This window comes from Podarcis erhardii (assembly GCF_964252035.2).
Source record: "Podarcis erhardii genome assembly, chromosome: 12".
Lineage (NCBI taxonomy): Eukaryota > Metazoa > Chordata > Lepidosauria > Squamata > Lacertidae > Podarcis > Podarcis erhardii.
This window is the reverse complement of record NC_138513.1, coordinates 28235096-28241823: the sequence shown is the minus strand read 5'-3', so window position 1 is coordinate 28241823 and position 6728 is coordinate 28235096.

Sequence of the window (6728 nt, the reverse complement as noted above, 5' to 3'; positions counted from 1 at the left end):
AAATACTGTGATACATCAAACATTAAAAGCTTCCCTAAACAGGGCTGCCTTCAGATGTCTTCTAAAAGTCTGGTAGTTGTTGTTCTCTTTGACATCTGGTGGGAGGGTGTTCCACAGGGAGGGCGCCACTACCGAGAAGGCCCTCTGCCTGGTTCCCTGTAACTTGGCTTCTCGCAGTGAGGGAACCGCCAGAAGGCCCTCGGTGCTGGACCTCAGTGTCCGGGTAGAACGATGGGGGTGGAGACGCTACTTCAGGTATACTGGACCGAGGTCGTTTAGGGCTTTAAAGGTCAGCACCAACACTTTGAATTGTGCTCGGAAACGTACTGGGAGCCAATGTAGGTCTTTCAAGACTGGTGTTATATGGTCTCGGCGGCCACTCCCAGTCACCAGTCTGGCTGCTGCATTCTGGATTAGTTGTAGTTTCCGGGTCACCTTCAAAGGTAGCCCCACATACAGCACATTGCAGTAGTCCAAGTGGGAGATAACCAGAGCATGCACTACTCTGGCGAGGCAGTCCGCGGGCAGGTAGGGTCTCAGCCTGCGTACCAGATGGAGCTGGTACACAGCTGCCCTGGACACGGATTTAACCTGTGCCTCCATGGACAGCTGTGAGTCCAAAATGACTCCCAGGCTGTGCACCTGGTCCTTCAGGGGCACAGTTACCCCATTCAGGACCAGGGAATTTTCCACACCTGCCCGCCTCCTGTCCCCCCGAAACAGTACTTCTGTCTTGTCAGGATTCAATCTCAATCTGTTAGCCGCCATCCATCCTCCAACTGCCTCCAGACATTCACACAGGACCGTCACCGCCTTCACTGGTTCTGATTTGAAAGAGAGGTAGAGCTGGGTATCATCCACATACTGATGAACACCCACCCCAAACCCCCTGATGATCTCTCCCAGCAGCTGCATGTAGATGTTGAAAAGCATGGGGGAGAGGACAGAACCCTGAGGCACTCCACAAGTGAGAGCCCAGGGGTCTGAACACTCATCCCCCCCCCACCACTTTCTGAACACGGCCCAGGAGGAAGGAGCTGGGGGCACTGTCATACACCATGCACAATTTTGCAAACCCCTGTAATTTATGTCCACACTGGTTTCTTGCCTCTATTCGAGGCCAAAAAGGCTTCAGACTTTCCAGCATTTCCTCATCCTTGCAGCAATCCCAAGGAAGAACTGCTGTTTGTCTTTTATAGATGGGGAAAGGTGGGTGAGAAGTATCTCCCACCCAAGGCATCTAACCAACCCAGGGTCAACCCTTTGTTCAGTGAGCCACGGTGGTCTCCCATGTCTATAGTCTTTAGCCATATTTCCTCCGCACCTGAAAACTCTCTCTAAACGTGCAAGATTTGTGCCAGAGTCAGCTAATTTACACTCCATTAAATCAGCCAGCCAAGGAGGATCTTTGAAAATACTTCATATTTCAGAGCATATTTTAGGTGTGTGTTTCTGCTCATGCTCTTCCATCAAACGTTTGAGTAGCATTACCATCTGCAGCTAGTACAATAGCCAGATGTCAGAGAAGGTTTGTGTGTGTGTGTATGCGCGCGCACATGTGGGCATGCACATACCTAACATCTTGCAGAAAGCATTTACTTTTGCATGTTCAAGTTGGAGATTTATCCCCCTGTTGTTTAAAAATATTGTTTGTATTGCTGGCTTTCTAAACTGCACCCTGCTTGCAGTGGAAAGAGCTTTGCCATTCGGTCACTTACAGAAGCAAGCAGTTAAAAGGGCTATGATAAAACGACAGTGGCAACAATTTCCGGATGAGCCCCCAGACAGAATTTTGATCCTAAGAGGCACAGATGGAAAGTTCTATCAGCCAGCCATAAACTGCTGCTTTGTATTTTGTGATAGGTGTCAAGCTGGCTACACTGTTGACAGGGAAAGGAAGAGCTACACTTATTGTTATGTACTGAGCTGGGGTCCTAGAGCAATAGGCAGGTAGGATCCTAGAAGGCAGCAACCTGATTGGCCTGCAGGAGCCACCCAATCAGGCCAAAATAGGAAGTGAATCAGCCTATCACTAGAATAATAGGCAGGTAGGATACCAGAATGCTGCATCCAATTGGCCTGCAGGAGCAGCCCAATCAGGCTGCAGGAGGGGAGCAGAATCAACCAATCACGTGGGACCCATTGTGTAAATAATGTATATAAAGCCAGAGGGTTTTTTTGGGGGGGGGGATTCAATCACTGTTCCTATGAGCTGAAATAAAGAGCATGATATCACTACTCGATTCTGAGTATATTTCATTTATAGATGCAAAAGATTTGGAATATCAGCAAGTTGCCTATCATCCTCACCCCAATACTTTTATTACTTTTATACCAAAGAACATCTCACTGTGATTGTATTTTATCTGGTTAATAATTGAAAATGAAAATCCAGATTATCACACTAGCCCTAAACCAAGTTGATTCCTGTGGAATTTGTCTTCATTAAACCAAAAGTTGGTAGAAATGCATATTCAGCTCTGTGGTTCAAGAAATTTCCTACTTCCTATCTAATCAGACTGAGCTTTGGTGTTTTAAATAGTGTGAATTGATTATGCTTTAGTTTTATTTTCTGTTCCCAATATTGAATTTTTAACAGTTTTTTTTTTTACTATATTCCCATGTGTTTTTATATGAGCCACTTTGGGAAAGTGGCAAACAAATAACTGTATATAATAAATATACACAAATAAATACGTTCCCGAATAGATGCAGTGTCTTCTTAAATGGAGTTTTATATACACAAAGGAGTTTTCACACCCTGTGATCAATGAGTTAAAGACCAGATGTGGTGTTGTTCACATTGTTAGCCTTCTAAAAATAAAGCAGGCATTGGGGAGGGGGGAGAGATTGGGGACAGGGAAGAGGGGCCTTTACGTCTTTGTCATACTGCAGTCTCAGTCAGAATTGGGCCCCTATGGATTTGTATCTGGAATAGGAGAAGGACCTTCAATGCAAATAGCATGAGGAAAGCACAATGCCATATCCTCCAACATTTCTCTGAAAAAAATAGAGATCCCATCACGATCATTGTTTTGTTATTTAGGTAAAGGACCCCTGGACGGTTAAATCCAGTCAAAGGTGGCTATGGGGTTGCGGCGCTCATCTTGCTTTCAGGCCAAGGGAGCTGGTGTTTTTCCACAGACAGCTTTCTGGGTCATGTGGTCAGCATGACTAAACCGCTTCTGGTGCAATGAAACCAGAGTGCACAGAAACACTGTTTACCTTCCTGCTGCAGCGGTACCTATTTATCTACTTGCATTGGCATGCTTTCAAACTTCTAGGTTTGCAGGAGCTGGGACCAAACAACGGGACCTCACCCCGTCGCAGGGATTTGAACGGCTGACCTTCTGATCAGCAAACCCAAGAGGCTCAGTGGTTTAGACCACAGCACCACCCGCCCATCTGACTGGGTTGTCCCAGCCACTCTGGGTGGCTTCTAACATATATGAAAACATAATAAAACATTAAAAATTAACAGAAACCACCCCTTCCCTATGCTTCAGATGTGTTCTAAAGGTTGTATAGTTACTTATCTCCTTGGCTCAAGAGTTGCATAACTCTGTACCCTCCAACATTTCTCCGATGAAAATAGGGACGTCCAGCAGTGAACTGGGACAGCTTCTGTAAATCCAGGACTGTCCCTGGAAAATAGGGACACTTGGAGAGTCTGTAATACCCATTGGGACCAAGATCAGAAAAAATCCCTCCCTCCCACATTAGGGTCCTGATCAGGATTAGGTCCCTCCATGTCTGATACATAAATTTTAAAAATCATGCAAGGGATAATGGCATGAATAATGCCATATCTAGTTTGGTGCTAGGGATGTGGGTGGTGCTGTGGGTTAAACCACAGAGCCTAGGACTTGCCGATCAGAAGGTCGGCGGTTCGAATCCCCATGACAGGGTGAGCTCCCGTTGCTCGGTCCCTGCTCCTGCCAACGTAGCAGTTTGAAAGCACGTCAAAGCACAAGTAGATAAATAGGTACTGCTCCGGCGGGAAGGTAAACGGCGTTTCTGTGCACTGCTCTGGTTCGCCAGAAGCGGCTTTGTCATGCTAGCCACATGACCTGAAAGCTGTACGCCGGCTCCCTTGGCCAATAAAGCGAGATGAGCGCTACAACCCCAGAGTCGGTCACAACTGGACCTAATGGTCAGGGGTCCCTTTACCTTTAGTTTGGTGCTGACCCATATGGGTTTAGCATTTTCATGGTGGATGCTTTTTAGAAACAGTTCACTGTCGTCCATAGACTCTGGTTTTGTTCTGGGGTGTTTTGCAACAGTTCTCAACTGTGGAGGATGAAAAAAGAATTCCAATTGTTTTGAAAATAAGAAACTGCAATTTGGGGGACAATGCAAGCTTCGTAAAACCTGATTGCTAAAACATATGTACTTCTGATCAATGTCACTGACAAACAGGCTTACAAATAAGCATATAACACAGTCATCACTTTTTAAGTTTGAATAAAGTGAGAAAAACTAATTGGCGGAAGGGTATGCTTAATAAATTGTTGGGATTCCCCCCCCCCCTTTTTTAGCCAATCTCCCCATAAACCAAGAAGAATGAGAATGTGATACATAATAAACTAAGTGTTACTGTTTTCTACAATCACCCAGCCTTACAATTTGATTAATTGCAGATCCTGAATCACTGAAAATAAATGGCAGTTAATTATCCCTAACACCTCTGCAAGAACAGATTGGGGAGGACTGTGAAATTAGCACACTGTGGTCTGAACTAAATATATCATTTTAGTTTAACGAAATGCAATAATATTGTAATTCAAACTTATGTTCAACAAAATTAATAGCTTTTAATACCGAAATACCTCCATTTGATCTATCCCATATTTTATATGCACTGACGTTTATATGGATGGTTGTTCTGAAATAGCCATCACTTCCAGAAACTGGTTTTGAAGTTTGGATTTCAGACTGCTATTCTTAAGTGAGAGTTTTAAATGGGAGAGGACTTTGTTTATCTTAATATTTTAGGTGACTTTTTGCCCTCTGTTTTATTTTTCCACATTTAACTATAGCCAGTTCTGTAATGTGTCCGAGGAAATAGTTTGTAACTAAACTGTCATCTACAGTGGCCATAAAAGAGCTTCCCACTTTAACAGAAGTTATGATATACAGTGCTCAAAATTTCATATCTGCCCTAGAATTTATATACGGGCATTCATCTGTCTTAGGAGAGAATGGAGGATTCCATCTTCAGTGAAGAAGTCAAAGGGCTGTGTCTGTAAAGAACGATACACTAGATACAATCAGGGAAATATCTGGGCCAGGATAATTCCACAATTAATTCCACAGATGTACCTAAAGCTTTCTCAGAGTTGGTCTTTCAAGGTGTTCTCCATCCTACCCAACAAATCCCCTGTGACCTGGTTCCTGTAATTCACCTTCCAGATCCTTTTCTAGAGGTGTGTGAATATACATTTACATGCTGTGTTCTGTGTGCATTTATGTACTTCAACCAAACAGGACAGAGGTTTTCATGAAGTTTGCATATGCCAACACACACACACACACACACACACACACACACACACACACACCACTTAGGCCCAATTAAGATCATGGTGAGTTAGGTTGATCAGGGTGTACTTTTCACCCTAAATAAAATTTACATTGGATCCATTCCTATATTACTTTGCATTAAGAGTGTGTTGTAGGGTTATAAGTGCATTGCCCATATAACTGGGCTACACTACTTGGCTACATACTCTGAAACAGGTGCAATGGAATCATCTGAAGGAGGCACAAGAAGCATTGCGAGATGCAAAATCTAGAGTGATTTGCCAGGACAGACTAGGCACCCATCTTTACTTTGCATGTGAAGCACAATTCTCAGGGTTCTGTGGGAACAGTGACTGACTGTTCAACCACTCTGAAACTTGCATCTCTGTGAGGGAATAGGATTCTCCTAACAACAACAAGCTTGCTCCCTCTTCCATGTGACACCCCCTGAGAGATTTGAAGATGGCTGTCATATCTCCTCTCAGTGTCTTCTTAGTCTCCTTGGTCTGTTCAATGGGGCTTCCTCCCTAGACTGTGATTTTAGCACTGTACTATGATACCACTCCAAACAGTAATGGCTTCCTTCAAATAATTCTGGGTTCTGTAGTTGGTTCAGGGTGCTGGGAGTTGTTAGGAGATCCCCATTCTCCTCATAGAGCTACAGTTCTCAGAGATCCTAGGGAAGAGACATTGATTGCAAAAAAACCCCCAACTTTGGGTTGGGAATAGAGATCACCTAACAACTCTCAGCACTCTTAACAAACTACAGCTCCCAGAAATCTTTGGGGGAAGCCATGACAGTTTAAAGTGGTATCGTAGTGCTTTATATTGAGAGCCAGTGTGGTGTAGTGGTTAAGAGCGGTAGTCTCGTAATCTGGTGAACCGGGTTCGCGTCTCCGCTCCTCCACATGCAGCTGCTTGGGCCAGTCACACTTCTTTGATGTCTCTCAGCCCCACTCACCTCACAGAGTGTTTGTTGTGGGGGAGGAAGGGAAAGGAGAATGTTAGCCGCTTTGAGACTCCTGAAGGGGAGTGAAAGGCGGGATATCAAATCCAAACTCTTCTTCTTCTTATACGTGTGGTGTGAATGGGGCCTTAATCTGGTAGAATTTGCATATGCTTGATGAAAATATCTGTTTGATTCAAGACTTCAGCAACAAAACACTGGAACAGTGAAGGATATAATTTCACTTCAAGGGCTGGCA